This window comes from Hirundo rustica, chromosome 22 (genome assembly GCF_015227805.2).
Source record: "Hirundo rustica isolate bHirRus1 chromosome 22, bHirRus1.pri.v3, whole genome shotgun sequence".
NCBI lineage: Eukaryota > Metazoa > Chordata > Aves > Passeriformes > Hirundinidae > Hirundo > Hirundo rustica.
The window spans coordinates 735,113-754,139 of record NC_053471.1 but is presented as its reverse complement, the minus strand read 5'-3'; positions in this window follow the sequence as shown (position 1 = coordinate 754,139).

Sequence of the window (19,027 nt, the reverse complement as noted above, 5' to 3'; positions counted from 1 at the left end):
AGTATTGGGGAGCAGCATCAAGCCCAAGCCCTTTTCCCAGAGTCACACTCCATGGCAACAACCACTCAGCTGAGGCATGTCCCAGCACCTGTATCCCCCAACGACCCCGCATCCCACCTGCTCGCTCAGGATCTAGGTTTAGGGAATTTGCTCCCAAAAAACCTCTCAAATATTGCCAGCCCCCAATGCCAGGTGCGGGTGCTGGGAGCTCATCCAGCTCAGGGACCATTTTTGATGGACATGTTTTGAAGTTTCCTTTCTACAAGACTGGGACAGCCAAAGGGGAATGGGAATGCCGGGGGCTCCAGTGGGAGTCAGTCATGGGGGCGGGCATTGCACAGCCTGGCTGCCCCACAGCCCCTCACATGGGGGCCCTTTCACACTCCCTTTGCACATTCCCTGCTCACACTCACTCCCGGTTCACACTCACCCCCTTGTACACTCACTCTTCACACACTCACTTCCTGCTCACCTCACTCTGCACTTGCTCCCTTTGCACGCTCACTCCCATTCCACGCCTCTTCCCCTTGCACCCTTGTTCCCTTTTTCCCCTGTCCACACTCCCTCCTTTTGCACACCTGCTTCCCATGCACACTGCACACAGACGCTCCCCTGCCTTTTGGAAGTTTGCTCCCCTGGAGCACTGGTGCCCTTTGCACACTTGTGCCTTTGCATGCTTGTTTCCATGTGTTTGTTCCAACACGCCCTTGCACACTTGGTCCCTTTTTACACTCACTCTCCTTCTGTGCTCGATCCCTTTGCACACTTGTTCCCCTTCCACTCTCACTCCCTTTGCTTGTGCACTCCCCTTGCACACTCAGGCCTTCTGCGGCTTGGTGCCCTTCTAGGATTGTTCTCCTTGCACACTCACTTCCTTCCACACTTGCTCCTTGTGCACACTCACCTCCTTTGCTCGTCTGTTTCCTTCGTATGTGTTCCCCCCTTGCACACTCCCCATTTCCTTACTCACTCCCTCCTTCCCACGTTCCTCATTCTCTTACACACCCTTCATTCCCTTGTCCACTCCCATTCCCTTGCACTCTCCCTGCCTTGCACACCTGCCCTTCAGGAAGAGCCATGAGGCCAGATAAACCCAGGGAAAGATTCATTCTCTTTGCCCCCGGAATTCGGAACCCTCCCCCGAGCACGGGATTGGGGGTGCAGGCCTGACCCCCCTGACCTGGAGCTGCGTTTTGCCCCCCGCTGTGGAATCCCAGTTTGGGGGTCCCTCCGAGAAGCCCTGAAGCCCCTTTCCCACGCGCTGCACCCCCCCGGGTTATTTTCGCCGCCCCCCGCGGTGGGAGCTTTTCTCTCTCTTCCCTTCCCCTGCCCAAGGTTTCCTCCCAGCTTCCTGGCCCGCCTGTTTATTCCCAAATCCCAGATTTCTTTGTTTGCCCGGTGGTAATTTTCCATCGAGGCTCCAAATCTGTGAATTCCTGCATTTCCCACCTGAAAAATTCATGTCCCGGTGAATAAAACCGTCATGTTTCTGGGGTTTGTAGGCAGCAATCCGCATTTATTTTCCCTCTAAAGTCCTGAAAAGTCATTTCCCCAGATGGTGGGAAAAGAAATTCGGAAGAAAGAACAAAAAAATTTAAAAAGTTATAATAAATACATTTCTGCATGGAGGATCTCGCCCAAACAATCAAATTTTCCAAAAATTTTGGGGAAATTGTCATTTTGCATCCATTAAAAATTGATTGACATCAGGATCTGGGACACGAGACACAAGGGAACAGTGGAAGGGGTTTATTCATGGATTTAAGGATTTAGGGATACGTTTTGCCTCCAAGGAACGGAGGGAGAAGAATTCTGAGGATGCTGGTTTGAGATGAGCCAGGGAAGGAGGGGCTGAGATGCTGAGACACATTAATATTTTAAATATATGTAAATTATTTGTCATAGATTAATATACAGGAGGATTTGGGTAGGTTTGGCATTAAGAAGCTGCAAAATTAGATGTATCAATTTAGAGGTTAACTGGGATTTTTTTTTCACAAGAAAGCCACAGTAAGACACGTGTATGCAGGTTTTGAGGTCTTTTTTTTTTTTTTTAAAGCTGGAAAATATAAATATATATTTTAAAATACATATAAGGTGGGTTGAGGTTGTTTTTCCACTAGGAAGTTGTAAGATTAGATAAAACTTATTTTGACAGTAGTTTTGCATTAGAAAGCCATGAAAGTCTGTATTAAAAAATACATAAGGGGGATATGAGGATCATTTTTGCACTTGAAAACTGTAAAATTAAATACAAATGTAGAGGGGGTTTGTGGTGGGATTTGCAGCAGAAGGCCAAAAAATTATACATGAATTTACATATATGGAGGGTTTGGGGTATTTTTTGTGTCAGGAAGATACAAAAATGTATTTAAAAATAATTATATGTGAGGCATTGGGGGCCTTTTTCACTAGAAGACTGCAAATTTATATCTATATTTAATATACTAATTAAAAATAACAACGTGTCATATAAATATAATCTCAATCTAATCATAATATAAATATGTTATTAATTCACTGGGATGTGTTGTAAAATGAATATATGGCAATATAGTATTGTGTGATAAAAGAATATAGGATAATGAAGATAGTACCGATATAATATAGAATAATAAAATAGAATCAAATCAGTATCCATATTTCAATATTAATATAATATTGTCTGAAGATGACTAAAATAAACTGAATTAATAGCATATACTCAATAAATACTCCCAAAACTCCATATTTTAATTTTTCAAATACTATGGAAACACTTCTTCATCCTTCAGTCTCTTTTCCCAAGGAAAAGTGGAGCAAAAACTCCCAGCTGGGAGAAGGGCGAGCCCTTGACTCCAACAGCACCAGCCCTGAGCTCTCAGCTCTCACTGAAGGAGGCAATTTTTGGGATGGATTTTCCATAATTTTTTTCAAAATTTCCCCTTTAAACCCTTGTGGTAGGGAGAAATGTTGATTTTGTGTGGGTGTGTGTGTGTATTTTCCATAATTCTGGCAAATTTTCACCCTTTAAATTCCACCAATGGGGGGAAATGTGCCTTTTTGGAGTGGAATTTCCATACCTTAGGAAAGCTTGATCCATGGATTGATGAGCCTGGAGAGAGCCTGAGACCACGCAGACTTGTGACACTCATGGGACTGGCCATGAGGCCTTAAATCCCACTGGAAGACTCAAGGGAGTTGTGATATTTTGGGGAAAATTTTCCACAGTTTTTCCACAATTTTCCCCTTAAATAGGAGGAGGAAAATGTGAGTTTTCAGGTGAAGACTGTCCAATTTTTTTTTTTTTTTCCCCAAAATTTCCCCCTTAGCTCCCACTGAGGAGAGAAATTGTGATGTTTTGATGTTTCGGAGTGGATTTCCCACATTTTTTTCCAAACTTTCCCCTTAGATATCACTGAGAAGGGAAATAGTGACTTTTGGGGACAGGTTTTCAAACTTTTACCCAAATTTTCCTCTTAAGCTCCATCAAGGGCGGGAATTGTGATTTCTGGGGGAGCATTCTCCATCATCAGAAGCCAATCCACAGATGAAGGGGTTTTGGCATGTTCCTCCTGCATCCCACTGGCTGTGGGTACCACAGGGATACAGGAACAGCAGCATCCTCTCAAATCGCCCAAATCCATCTTTTTTTTTTCAAAGAAAAGCCTTTTCTAACAAGTTTAATCGACGATGGAAATTTTTTCCAGGTATTTTTGGGCTCTGATTCCCCGCCCAGGGAGATCTTGGGGGCTTGGTGCCTGCATGCGTTGTTTTCCTCTTCCCGGAACAGCCAGAGAACAAACTTAAAAATAATAAAATAAAAAGTAATCAAATCAAGCCCGGCTGGGGCCATTCTCGGGGCAGGAAAATTCCAGAAAGGTGGGGGAAAAAAAGTGTTTATTTAATTTAGGAAACGCAAAAAAGACCCCTCCCGGTGCTATTGACGGCGGAATGTGGCTTTGTGGGGGGAACAAAGGGCCAGGAACATCCTTGGGGTTTAATGTGCTCGGAGTTGGAATTGTTGTATTTCAGTTTTCATTTATTTTCTGTATTTTTATTTAAATATTCTTTGGGTTTATTGTTTTGGGGGTGCTTTTTAGCTTTATATTGTCTTAACTTTAGTCTTTTAATAATTTTTAATATTATTTCAATTGGTATGAATTTGTTAATATTCGTTTATCATTCATTTCATCTTTTTTTCCCAGATTTTTGTTAATTCATTTTTTCTATTAATTTCTAATTATTTTTAATATTCTTTTATTTTGTATAATGTGTGTTTATATTCTTTTGGGTTTAATTCATATTTTATATTCTTTTATATTTCTATTCTTCTATTTTACATTATTTTATTCCTATATCTTCTCATTTTTATATTTTTCTCATTTTTGTATTCTTTTTAATTTCCATTGTCTTCCCTTTCTATCCAATTTACTACATTATTTGTCCATTTTTATTTGTAATTAATTTATTATCACTTTACTATGTATTATTTTGGGTTTGTATTATTTTATTACTTTTTAAAAATATTTTATATTATTTTTCTTTTTCCTTTAGTTTCTTTTTGCATTCACCTGATTTTATCCTTCTTTTCCTGGATTTATTTTCCCATTATTTCACTTTTCTATTCTTTATCTCCTTATTCCCATTTTTACCTTCCTGCATTTATTCCCTTCTCCTTGTTGTTTTTTTTTCCTTTTTTCCATTATTTTAAATTCCCTTCATTATCTTTTACACTATTTGCTTCCATATAATTTTCCTTCTCTAGTCCTTTATTTTCATATTATTTCTTATTGTTTCCCCTTTATTCTGCCACTAAAACACTAAATTTTTGCCTTTGCCCAAACATTTTTCAGGACATCCAGCTTTAAAGGGGCATTTTCCATCTGCCACTTCCAATTTGGGAACGTTACCTTTTGAGTTTAATAAAATATTGGGGGGGGAATCCAGTTAAAATCCCATTTAAACCAGTAAATGAAAAAGTTCCCAAATAATTTAAATTATCATTAATTGTTGCTGTTATTGTAATTGTTGTTGCTGTTACTGTTGTTGTTATTAGTACTACAGAGAGTGGATCCCTGGGTGATGGGGTGTGGAACACGAAAGGGTTTGGGGGTACCAGAAATGATGGATGGTTCTTTTAGGCTGGGTTTATCTCTGGGCCAGATGAAAAATTCCGGAGGCTGTGGAGGTAGAACTCTGTGGGGACCCGCATCCAGGGCACCCCGCCCTGGAAAAAATGGATTTATTGGGGGGCACAGTGCTAAATTGGTTTATTAATTGGGGAATGTTGGGCTGGGACAGTGAATTTCTGGAAGAGTCCGTTGGTGCTGATTATACAAACCTGATGGGGGACCCTGAGGTGGAAGATGGGGTCTCCTGGGGGAGAAATTAGTTAGTTGGGGCACCCCACGCTGCCAAAATGAGTCTCCAAAATAGGTTTATTGGGGAGCTCAGAGCTGTAAACTGGGTGTTTTGGGGAACCACACAATGCCAAAAACACTGGGTTTTGTGGGAGACCCCCAGGAGCTCAAAACTGGGTCCCTGGAGAGATGCAGAAATGGGTCAAATGCTTCAAAAATGGATCCTTTGGGGGGGGATCCTGAAGCTGCAAAAATGGGTGCTTTGGGGGACCCTCAAGAAAGACAGCTGGAATTCTTGGGGGGCCCTCTGCTGCAGAAATTGATTTTTTTAGGGGAGATACTTTAAAATTAGGTCTTGCTGGGGACCTCGTGCTGGAAAAATAGGGTATGTTGGGGAAGTCCAGAAGTGCAAGAAAGGGTCTTTTGTGGGACCCCATAGTCCAAAACCAATCTTTTCAGCTGGGATCTCCCACTGTATAAACGGGACTCTTGAGGGACCCAGAAGTGCAAAATTGGTGGTTTGGGGTACTCCAATCCTACAGAGGACCCCCAATGGGGGATTCTGAGCTGCAAAAATTTGGGGGAAATTCCAATGCTTCAAAAAATTCTTTTCCAGTGAGACCCCACGTGCAAAAATGGGTTCACTGGGGGACCCTGCCCTACAATCCCTCCTGCTTTCAATTTCACGAGTTTAACTCTGGGGAAGGAACCCCTAAATTCCAGTTTGGGGGATCACACAGATTTTGGGACATAATTAGCCCTGACAAAGCCTTTTCTGCTCCAAACAGGGACTTTTGCTGCTTTTTCCACAGATTTTCGCTGGGATTGGAGTGTGGGGCTCAAGGAATTAGAGGATTATCCATGGATAATGGAACTGAGCCCTGGGGGATTGCTGCCAGCTCCATCATTTCCCAAAACTCAGCTTTGGGGAGGGTAATGTCCACTTGAGGGTTCAAGGGCGATTCCCACATCCAACAGGGTGGGAATTTCGTGCAGGATATGGGACCCTTGAAGCCCGACATTCCAATCTGGAGGGCATTTTCTTCAGTCTAGGAGGCTTTTGTGGATACCAGGACCCACTGGTGCGAACATTGAGTCTCATCTTGGGAATCTGGGGTGTCTTGAAAATGGGGGGACTTTCTGCAAACCTGAGACCTCTTTTTGGGAACCTAGGATGCCTTTTAGGGAATCTGGGATCCTTTTTAGGGAGGTTTTGGAAATTTTCTTAAGTTTTGCGTCCCTTTTGGTGAATCAGGGCTCCTTTTTTTTGAACCTGGGACCATTTTCAGGGAACCCAGTATCCCTTTTAGAGAACCTGAGGTGCCTTTTTTCAACCCTGGAACCCCATTTCTGGAACATGGGTCTTCTCTCACATTTGGGGAGGAAGATTATGAATCAGGACTCGTTTTGTTAAATTTAGGGTTACTATTCTTAAGCCTGGCACCCCTCTTAGGGAACCCTGGACCCCTTTTAGGGAACCTGGCGTGTCTTTTTGCAACCCTGGAACCTCATTGACCAAATAAAAAACACTTTTTTCAATAATAGTACCTCATTTTGTGAACTTGGAGCTCGTTTTCTTAAACTTGAGGAGTTTTTTTGTCAATCAGGGCTCCTTTTCTGAAACTTGGGGGAACTTTTCTTAAACCTGGGACCCCTTTTTGGGAACCTGGGAATGGTTCTTAAATCTGGGGGGTGTCTTTTTTTGGAAATCAGGGCTCCTCTTCTTAAACCTGGGGGGATTATTCTTGTGCCTGAGATCTGTTTTTGTAAACCCAGGACCCCATTTTTGGAACCTGAGGTGCCTTTTCTTAAATCTGGGGTGACATTTTACAAACCTGAGACCTCCTTTTGCAAATTTGCCACCTCACTGTGCAAACTCGGGGTGCCTTTTCCCAGACATGAAGCCTCCTGCGTCGAAACATGAAGATGGATCCCTGGTCATGAAAGAAAGTCTGAGGGCATCTTGACAGATAAAATAGGGATAAATTTAGGTTTAATGCTTTGGTTAAACGCAAAAGGCCACAGCTTCTCATTATTTCTCTCCAGAAACTCCAGTTTACTTTGGATGGATTTTTAGCATTCATTCCTGTTCCTGGAGATTCTTTCTGATTTCCAGGCAGGAACAAGCACTTATTTCCCCTCAAACCCCTTAAAACCAAGCCTAAAAGCTGCAGGAGGCTGATTGAGGGCAGTGTTAGGGATCGAGATTCCCATAAACCTGGCTGAGGGATTTGGGGGCACGTGCCCCAGCAGGAAATATTTTCAGGCGTCTATAGTTTAATTTCATTCTTTAATTAATAATGGGGCTATTCTTTGTTAGAAGCTGGCAGGGGATTACGCTGGAGGCAGCTGAGCTTGAGGCTGAATTCTCCTTTTCCAAGTCACCTCCTTTGCTGGGAAAAGGGGTTGTAAATTTATGTATTTATATTTTATAGAAATATCTATATAACACTGCCCCCTCTCTCTCTGCATATCTATATTTTAAAAAAGAAGATGTTAATACATACAATAATTTATACTTATATACTACACATATTTCTATAATTTTATTAATATATAAAAGCAAAAATAAGTTTAGCTGTTTAGAGATAAAGATTATATGCATAATTTGTAATCCCTGGGATAGCTCAGCCTGGGGGATTTAAACCTCCCCTCCCCAGGACAACAAAAATCATAAATAGCCCTAAATCCCCCTTTTTTCTTCATTTGAAATACCAAGGTGAACCCTGTTCCTTGGGCATCTTCCCCCTCCACATATCCCCGATGCTGGGATATTAATCCACACCGAATTGCCTTCCAGAAAACTCTGCCGGCAAGGGTTTAGGAGGAAAAAACACTCAGTGAACACGTTGGCCATGGATTTTCATGCCAAGCCAGATGGGGAGGCGGGTGCTGGGTGTCTCTCCCACCCACATAGAGGCTGGACGTGCCATAGGATGTAAGTGGGGGTTTATTTACATTAAATTTCTCCTGCCGATGCAAAGGACTGGAAAATCCAACGCGACAGCGCCTCCATTGTCTTGGCCTCTTTCCGACCTGTTGAGCTGAAATAATTCCCCAGGTTTTAGTTCAAGGTTAGCCCAGTTATAAAATGCGAAGAAGGGAAGGAGGCTGAAAAGGGGGGAATTTGGGGATCTCCAGGGCTTGTACTGCCCCGTGTTGTGGAAAAGGTGTTTTGGAGCATGGAATTGAGGCAAATTTGGATTTACCTAGAACAGAACCCCAGTCTGGTTTGTGTTGGGATGGACCTTAAAGCCCATCTTGTTCCACTCCCTGCCATAGACAGGGACACCTTCCACTATCCCAGGTTACTCCAACGTGGCCTTGGGTACTTCCAGGAATGGGACACTTTCAGGCAGGATTGGCTCTGTCCAGCTGGGGACACCCTCCTGTTCTTCACCCCTTCCCAGCCCAGCTCCCACCCATCTCCCAACATGTGTTGGCTTGGGAATATTTGCGACCCTGCATCCGTCCTTCTCCTATTTCACTTGACCTTGGAGGGTCTCTACTGGCCACAGTGTCCCAAGAAGGTCACACCAACCCAAGGCCTGAATGTCTTGACTGGTCACACTGTTAACATCTCATTCCTCGAGGAGATCTGGCACCTTCCCTGGTCATGGGGCTGTGGCTTCTCCTGGTCAGCAGAGACAGTCTGTTATCCCAATTTCTCCTCTCTCATCCCTCTCTCCAGATCAGCATGGTCCATCCAACCCTCAACCCACCAACCCGTTACTCACCTCTTCAGCTGGAGAGAGCAGGAACTCCAAGATGACTCAAAAGGAAGCAAAAGCACTCTTTCAAAGGGTGGGAAAAGGAAGAAGCCAAGGGGTAGATAAATAATCACAGGCCAGGAAAGAAAAGAGGGAGGATGTGACCCCATGGGATCCGTGGTGGGAATAGGATCTCACCTGGGATCACATGTCCAACCTGGGCAGTTCTTGGTGTGAACTGGAGGTGAAGGTCTTGGGGAGGGCAGGGGATGAAGCAACAAGGCTGAGCTGGAGAACCAGAGCTATGAAAAGGAAGAGCTGGAGCAAAAGTTGAAGATAAGGCCAAGCTGGAGATGTCCATTCCTTTGAAACTTTGCACATTCCTGGTTCTTGCTTGCACCCAACGTGAGGAAGCTGAGGCAGCTTTGTGGGTTTAGTATAAGCCAGAAAGCAAAGGTGAAGGAGAAACTCAAGCAGGACCAGATCAGCTCTGAGCAAAGTGAGGGGGAAGAGTTCATGCCAGAGGAACTAAGGCAGCTCTTGGTCCCAACATCCACTGACAAAGCAACAAGGAGGGTTTGAGCTGGTGGAAGGTTTTGGGTCAGTGACCCCAAAGTCCTCAAAACCACCTGGCTGAAGCTGCCCTGACCCAGCTTCATCCCATGTCAGAGGATACATGGGAAGAACATCAGAATTCATGAACCTCTTAGAGGGGAGAGCCTAAACTTTGTGTTTATTTGGGGTCAGGTGTCTGTGGGTTAAATAACAGGAGATGATATCACACATTTTGCCGCAAATCCGCCAGATGTGCCCCAAAAGCAACGTGGAATGAGACTGGAGGCAGCTCTGGGATTTGATCACCCATTTCAAGACTCAAGATTTGGTTGAAAGAGACCAATTTCCAGCCAATTTTGTCCTCAGGTTGTCAACACCAGCCTGAACAGCCCACAGAGATCAGCTCACATCCCGAACCCCCGTTACTGCCAGAATCCAGATCAACTCTCTGCCATTCCAGGTGATGCGGAGCCTGGCTCACTCCCATGCTAAATAACCCTGAGCTCACCCTGTTTGTTTTTCCTTGCCAGCATTCCCAAGATCCAAGCACATCACTTCCGGTGGGTGGTGGAACCATCCAAGGGATTAACTGATGAGAAATTCCCAATATTAGGCAACTCTGTCGCGTTTATAACATATTCATCAAAGCCAGTCTTGGTATGCAAAGATTTTGGAGGTGGTCATGTCCAAATTATGGATGAATGAATGTGGGGATGGGGCTCTCCAGCATATTCCAAAAGCGGGATGGCCAAGCAAATTCCTGGGATGCTTCCAATGGTCCCAATTCATTGTTAATCATTATCAGCACTTCATCTCTATTCAAGAAAATGGAATTTTTGCAAATTTTGGTGGTTTATTGAGGAACATGCCTCCTTGGGAGATTCCCAGGAGCTTGGTAAGGGCCACGGCAGTGTCTCCAGCAGTGCCAAACCATCATCACGTGTCCCAAGCCATGGGGAGGAGCGTGGAGAATGCATCGTATTACTGCTCGCTGCAAGTGTGGAGGGATAAACACCTTGTATCCACAGGAAAAACCCACAGATCCATTTGCTACCCAAAAAAATGCTGATCCACCAAGGATTTCAGGGGTTTACAGCTTTATATCCTCATCACAACACTAGTACGAGGAGTATTTTGCTGTAAGAGTGTGGGGTGTCCCTGCATTTTCCCCTCCTTGGATTGATTTGTAGGACATTCCTGGCTGGACAGAAGCAACCCAGATAAGTTCCCCAGGATTTACCAGTAATTATGTCTCTCCTCCCCCTAGGAGAATTCAAAACACCAGAAGCAAGTTCTCCAGGAGGTTTCTCCAAGGGTACGAACCCACTACAGGGGTTCCCACGCACCCACGGGTGACTGGATGGGTTGTGGGATTGGATGAATCATCAACATGGGTGAAAATCCTCTGACCCAACTCCTTTTCCCTTATTTAGGGATGAAACCATGAGGTTGGGATGGGCTGGGAATTTCTCAGGCCAGTTGTGCAATGTCCAACCTCATCCCAAAGTGATACCTCCTCTGGGTTTTTATCTTGGCATCTTGCTCCAAGATTTGGGATTGCAAAGAGGCAGATTTCCAGCAAAAGGCATTTCCATCCCTGATCTGTTGCAATTTGGGCCTTGATACATGTAATTTTTTCAGGGGGTGATACTGAATATCCTCCCCGCTGCAAAATGGGAACCGAAACCACCCTTAGCTCCTGCTGTAAACAGCTAAAAGTTCCAAAGAAAAGTGAAATTCCACCAGTAGAGTAGCCGCAGTAAGAGAAAAAAACTGAGAAATATGACATATTTGCAGCTGTCCAAGTCAAATCCATGTAAATTTGTTTAATTGCTATGGCATTGCTCATCCAACAAAGTCCAGGGTGGGTTTTCTTCTCTGTGTTACAAATCCATGACAGAGGCTGAAAGAAGCATCAAATTCACCCAAAATGGTAAAGATGCAAATAATTCCCTCGATTTATGTGCATATTTAGTTATTACTTTAATTTCTGTCCCATTCTAATGGCAAGCCCATTGTAAACCCACTGTAAGGCTGTCAAGACTGTCACAAACCTGTTGCAAACTATTTGCTAACCTGTTGTAAACCCACTGTAAATCTATCTCAAGCCCATTGTAGGTCCCTTGCAAGCTCACTGCAAGCCCACTGCCTGTTGTAATCTCATTGCAAGACTGTTGCAAGCTTATTGTAAACCTACTACAAGCCCCTTGCAAGCCTGTTGCAAGCCCCCTGTAAATGCATTACAAGCCCGTTGTACACCCACTGTCGGCCCTTGCAAGCTCATTCCCAGCCCACTTCAAGCCTGTTGCAAGTTTGTTGTAAACTCCCTGCAATCCCAGCAGCAAGGGAAGGAGGAAGCCTGGAGGCTGGGATCAAAGGAACCCTGCTGCTCCCAACCTCTCCTGGCTGATTTCCCAGCCTGGACTCCCCTCCTCTCTGGTTCCACTTATACAGAGGCTCCAGGGCTTCCATCACAGCTCCATCCCGCACGTCACCACCACAGCTCCACGCAGCCACAGCCCTTCGGATCCTCCCCACCGGGGCTGTGGGGATTTTCCACCCTCCCGGGGCTCCAGTGAGATCTTTGATCTCCCACCCGAGTAGCTGTTTCTCCTTAAATCGTGGAGAGCGAAGCCCGGGGTGGGATAGGGGGATAAATCCTTTCCCGGGATGGACTGAAGCCAGAGGCAGCCTTGGGAGAGCAGGAGCAGCACAGCCAGGAGGCTCCCCAGGATGAGGGACTAATGTTAGGATTCCTGGGATGTGCCCATGTGGAGAGAAGGCATTGCAAGCCCTTTGCCAAATCCATTGCAAACTGATTGCAAACCCATTGCAAGCTAACTGCAAACTCCTTGTAAATCCCTTGCAAGTCCATTGCATGCCAGTCACAGGCCTACTGCAAACCCTTTGTAAGCTTATTGCAAACTCTTTGCAAACCACTTGCAAGCCCATTGCAAGCTCATTGCAAGGCTATTGCAAGCCCATTGTAAGCCCCTTGCAAATCCCTTTCAAGTCCATTGTGAACCTACTGTAAACATCTTGCAAAACCCGGAGGTCCATTGCAAGGTTGGCAACCTTGAAAGTCCATTTCAAGACCTCTTGTAAACTCACTGAAAACTCATTGCAAACCCTTTGCAAACCCATTGCAAATCCCTTGCAAACCCCTTGCAGCCCATTGCAAACCCTGTTGTAAACTCCTCTTAAGCCCATCATGGACCCATTTGCAAACCCTTCACAAGCTCTTTGCTCTTTCATTGGGGAACCTTGAAGCCCATTTCAAACCACTTGCAAACCCATTGTAAACTAAATGCAAACCCATTGCAAGCCTGTTTCAGTCCCTCTGCAACCCCCTTACGTAAACCCATTGTAAACCCATTGCAAATCCGTTGCAAGCCTATTGCTGGTGCATTGCAAGCTCATAGTAAGCCGAGCTCTCATCTCTTTTTTCTCATCTCCCATTTGCAAGAAGCCCCCGCAAGCCCTCACCCTTCGATTTGGATCTACTGTTAAACTTTCTTTAATGATTCCTCCCCCCCCCCCCCGCCCCCTCTGGAAAAACGAGGGATGGAGGGAGGCATCAGATCCCACCCGTCCCGCCGCCCCTCGCCCCCGGCACAGAGCCGGGGCATCACCCCGGTGCTCCCGGCCCCGCCGGCTCAGCAGAAGCTGCCGCCGGGCTCGTCGGGCCCCTTGGCTTCGTTAGGGCTCATTAACGAAGAGCCCGTCTCGCTTTTCCAAGCTGTCAGGGCCCATTACCATCCGGGACCCCTCGGCCCCGTCCCGCGGGCTGGGAACGGGACGGCAGCGGGAGGATCAAAAGCCACGGGTGTCCCGCTCCAGCGGGGCAGAATAATTTAATAGAGAATCTGATAATTTATTTTTACAAGGGTTTTTTTTTCTTGCTCTTATGAGTTGTTTGGGGTTTTGTGTTTTTTTTTTTAATTTTCTTTGCAATTACCAGTCTCGATTCAGGCAGTAAATCTCTCTGCCAGCCCTGTCCGCTCCCATTCTACCTCCACCACCAGGAAAACTGGGGTGTTTTTTTAATTAAGCTCCAAAGTTTTTTGGCAAATTCCACTTTTCTCTTTCCAGGGAAATTAAGATTTACTGGAAAGGCCGGGATGGGCAAGAGGGAGGTGGCGGGATGCCGGTGTGCTACCACTGCTCTCTGCTGGACCAGCTGCGTTTCCCGCAGCCGAAGCCAGACGCTTCCCGGCTGGAGCAGGGGAGGAGGAGGAGGAGAAGGACGACGACTACGACGAAGAAGAAGGATGATGCCTGTGCAACACTATCCCAAGCATCCCTAGCCAAGGAAAAGCAGCTGGTGGGAGAGATCCATGGCCCTGGAAACAGCAGTGCAGTGTCCAGAGATGCCACCTTCTCCTTGGCATTGCCACACTGCACAGAATTGTCAGCCTTTCTCCAACTGCTGCCTTCTCCCTGGTGTTGCCACTCCTTCCCACTCCCTACCATTTCCATCCTCTCCCTAACGTTTCTATCCTCTCTTCAGCATTCCCACCCTCTCCCTGGCGTTGGCACCCCCTCCCCTGCATTCCCACTCTCTCCCTGGCATTGGCACCCCCTGCCCTGCACTCCCACCCTCTCCCTGGTTCTCTGTGTGTTCCCAGGCTCAGACTCCACTGGGGAAGGTTTATTTGCACTTACAAAATCCAAAGGACTGGAATGGGCACACTGGGAGCAGGCTCACAGGGTGAGAGAGCCCAGCTCAACCCAGAGCTGGGATTTTTGTGGGAGTCTGGGTCCAAGTGAAAATCCCTCAAATGCAAATCCCTTGTGTCTGCGAACTCCAAGGCCTCTCTGAGGCCTCAGTGGGGCCTCAAGGGGTGGTCTGCAGTGCAGCATTCAGGGAGCAACAGGACCTGCAAGGATATTAAATACACCAATATTTAATGGCCCAGCCGTAAATACCTCAGAGCTAAACACCCTCATGTTTAATGCCCCAGCCCTAAACACCCCAATGTGAAATGCCCCAAAACCAAACGCCCCCAGCTAAACATGCTGACATTTAATGGCCCAGCCCTAAATACCCAGTGCAATGCCTCAGTTTTTAACACCCTAACACTACGTACCCCAAAGCTTAACATCCCCATGTTTAATGACCCAAAGCTAAATCCCCAAATGTTTAATGCGCCAAAACTAAACACCCCAGAAATAAACACACCAATGGTTTCATGACCCAGCACTAAATACCCCAGAGCTAAACTCCCTCATGTTTAATGCCCCAGCCCTAAATACTCTAAGCTAAACACCCTGATGTTTAACATCCCAGAGTTAAACACTAAAGGTTTAATATCCCAGAGCTGAGTCCCCCAGTGTGTAATGCTCCAGTGTCAAATGCTCCAATCCTAAATAACCCAGATCTAAACATCCCCATGTTTAATGCCCCAGTACAAAGTGCCCCAGAGCTAAATTCATTAATGTTTTAAGCACTGATCTAAGTGCCGGGGTGCTCAATGCTCCAACAATAAATGTCCCAAAGTTAGTTGCCCCAGTGTTTAATACCCCAGTGCTCAATGCCCTGATGTTAAATACCCCAGAGCTAAATTCCCCTTTATGCATCGATCTAAATGCCCCAGTGCTAAATGAGCTGGTGCTAATTACACTAATTCTTAATGGCTTAGTGATAAATGCTCCAATATTTCATGCACTGATGTTTAATGTCCCAGAGCTAAACACACTTATGTTTAATGTCCCAGAGCCAAATGCCCCAGTGCAACATTCACCGGTATTTTAAACGTTCAGGGTAAATACCCCAGGATTAAACACACCAGCATACTTTTTTGCTGCAACACCAAACGCCTGGGGCTAAATTCCCCCATTTTAATGCCCCAGAGCTCAATGTCCTATTGCTAGTGCCCCAGCCCTGAAAGCCCCAGGGCTGAATGCCCCAATGCTTAATATTCCAGTGCTAAAACCCCAACATCAAGTGCCCCAGAGCTAAATTGATGGTTTATGTGTTAATCAAAATGCTCCAGTGCCAAATATCCCAACCTTAAATGCCCCAGAGCTCATTATCCCGATGTTTAACACTGCAGTGCCAAATGCACCAACACTAAAAGTCCCTTCCCTAAATACCCCAATGTTTTAGGGACTGAAGCTGAACTACCCTGCCCTAAACACCCCAGGGCTAAACATACCCATGTTTAATGCCCCAACCCTAAATACCCAGAGCTATACATCTTGATATTTGATGCCTCAACCCTATCTGGGGTATCCCAGAGCTAAATACCCCAATGTCTGTCACCCAGCGCTCCCCGGCGCTTTCTGCCCAGATGCTGAATGCCCCGATGTGAGAACGTCCCAGTGTAAGACATCCCAGAGTTGAATATCCCGCTGGGAAACACACCAGTTCTGAACACTCTTTTGCTAAATGCCCCAGCCCTAAATACTCCAGGCACTAAATGCATCGACACTAAACCCCCAGAGCTCGGTGCCGCGGTGTTAAATGCCTCAGGGCTCGGTGCCCTGTTGGTAAATGTCCCGATCCTTAGTGCCCTCTTCCTAAACGTCACGTTGGCAAATTCCCCAGGCACTAAATTCCCCAAACACTAAATACCCCAATGCTAAATACCGCGGAGCTAAATGTCCTGGTGCTAAATTCCCCAAGCACTAAATACCCCAGAGCTCCATGCCTTGATGTTTAACGCGCCAATCCTAAATATCCCAGAGCCAAATGCCCCGATGCCAAAATCCCAAGGCACAAAATTCCCTGGGTGCTTAATGTCCCAATAGTAAATACTCCGCAGTTCAGTGCCCCAGAGCTCAGCGTCCCGATGCCAAATTCCCCGGGGACTAAATGCCCCAGAGCTCAATGCACTGATGTTTAATGCACCAACGATAAATATCCCGGAGCCAAATGCCCCGATGCCAAATTCCCCAGGCAAGGAATTCCTCAGGCACTAAATTCCCCGGAGCTAAATGCCCTGGTGTTTAATGCACCAACACTAAATACCCTGGAGCCAAAAGCCTCGGTGCCAAATTCCCCAGGCACTAAATTCCCTGAATGCTAAATACCCCAACGCTAAATTCCTCAGGCACTAAATATCCCAAGAATTAAATTCCTCAGGCATTTAATATTCTAGGCACTAAATTCACCGGAGCTCAATGCCCCAATAGCTTTTCGGCTCAGCCTGCTTTAAACACATCAGTAAAAAAATTCCCATCACAACCAAAAGCAGTGGCTCCGTTTCGGGCTATTCCCCCCATCCCAGAGTTTAATCCATTTTCAAACTAAGCCGAAGGAAAGGCGGGGAGGGGCTGTTAATTAACACATTGATGGTGTAGGTTGAAAGCTCTGCAAGGTAGTGGATTCCCAGGGCTGATTTTGCACCCAGCAGGATTCCAGCTGGAAAATGGGCTGAATTCCTGGATGGATCCCGTAGGATCATCATGAGCTGGTCATTTTTAATGCTGGTATATCACGGATTTTTAACTGCAGGGGAGTGAATGGATCCACCAAAACAGCCAGCGCTGGCGGGGTTGGGGTGGTTTGGGATGGACAGATGGATGGTGGGGCCCGAGCTGACACCAAGTGGATGGAAATTGTAATTCCTGCTCTGGGAGCAGAAAACAGAAGATTTGGGGAAAACACGAGGCGTAATAAAACCAAAACAAAACAAAACAAACACCAAAACAAACAAACAAAAAAAACCCAAACAAACACCACCACAAAAAAATCACCAAAAAAAAATCACAAAAACAAACAAACAAACAAACAACAACAACAACAACAACAACAACAAAAAAAAAAAAAACAAAAAAACAGAAAACACACCCCAAAACAGATAAATTTGTGCAAATAAAGGCCAGTAGGAGCATCCAGAAAAGGGGGGGGGGGGGGGGGGGGGCGGTTGTCCCAGGATGGGACGAACAGACCATGTCAGCATGAGATTTCCTCCAGAAAAGTGCCCAAATCCATGGCAAAGAAATGGAATCAACCCCCAAAGGCAGCTCAGAATATTTATGTAACCTTGGTCATGTCTTTTCTGACGGTTCCCGGCTTGGAATGGGGGTGGTGGGGATGGAGAGAGGGCTCTGGGGGCAGAGGGGGTGCGTTTGGGGTGACCTCTGCATCCCGGGTGAGTGGAAGGGATGGAGGGGATGTCTGGGGGTCCCTCGGTGTCCTGGAGGGACACTGAGCCCCGGACTCTGCTGGGGAAAGGACACAGTGACTCTGGGAAGTGGCACCTGGGGATCAGTCCAGCGGAACCTCCAGCACAGCGAGGATCTGGAGCCCAGATCTCAGAAAAAGTCAGAATTTCATCCCCCAGAAAGACCTTTGTACCCCCAAAAAGACTCTTTTTCTCAGAAAGGGCTTTTTTTCTTTCTTTCTTTCTTTAAAAAAAAGCCTTTTCTTTCCTCCAGAAGCAGTCTTTTTTCCTCAAAAAAGGCCTTTCTTTCAAAAAAATGCACATTTACGCCCTCCAAAAAAGTGACCCTTTTTCCTCAAATCACCAGTTTTATTCCAAAAAGCCCTATTTCTGTAAAGAAAAGAACACTTCCCCCCCCCAAAAAAAACTTCTTACTCCAAAGTTTCTTTTTTTCTCCATAAAAAATTTCTTTCCCCCACAAAAAAAGCACTTCCCCCCCCAGTTTTTCCCAGTAAAGCCTTTTATGTCTTTATTTTTCTCAACAAAACCCACATTTGTGTCTCCAAAAAGACCTTTTTTCCCCAAGTTGTTTCTCTTAAAAAAAAAAAAAACCAAAAAAACCCACAACTACTTTTTCAAAAATTTTTCAAAAAAAAGCACTTTTTTTTTTTAACTCAAGAAAAAGGAGGTTTTTTCTCTCCAATAAGTGCCTTTTCCAAAAAGCCCTCCCTTTTTTCCAAATCCACTTTTTATTCTAGAATGTAGAGAATTTCTTTGTAGAGCTCTAAAGTCCATTTTATGGACTTTGGACTTTAGACTTATGTTTTTCCTGTAAATATTTGGCTATTTTGTATTTTTAAAACCACTCTTTTTTTCCAGGAAACCTGTTTTTTCCACGGGGGAGGAAAAAAAAAAAAAAAAAAAAAAAAAAAAAAAAAAAAAAAAAAAGCGCCTCTTTTTTTTTTCCCCTAAAGCTTTTTCTTAACAAAACCCAAAAAAAAAAAAAAAAAAAAAAAAAAAAAAAAAAAAAAAAAAAACACTTTTTGCCCTCAAAAAGTGCATTTTTTTAAAAAAAAAGTGCCTTAGGTGTTTTTGGTTTTGTTTTTTTTAAAAAAAAAAAAAAGCTCCTTCTCTTTTTCCCAACCCCTCCCTTTTCCCCTCAAAGACTTTTTTTTTTAAAAAAAGGACCTTATTCCAGGGAGAGTTCATCTTTTTTTCTGCAAAACTCTTTTTCTCAAGGGAAAAAAAAGAGCCTTTTTGCAAATTTAAAAAAAAAAAAAATCCAGCAACTGTCTTTTTACAGAAAACA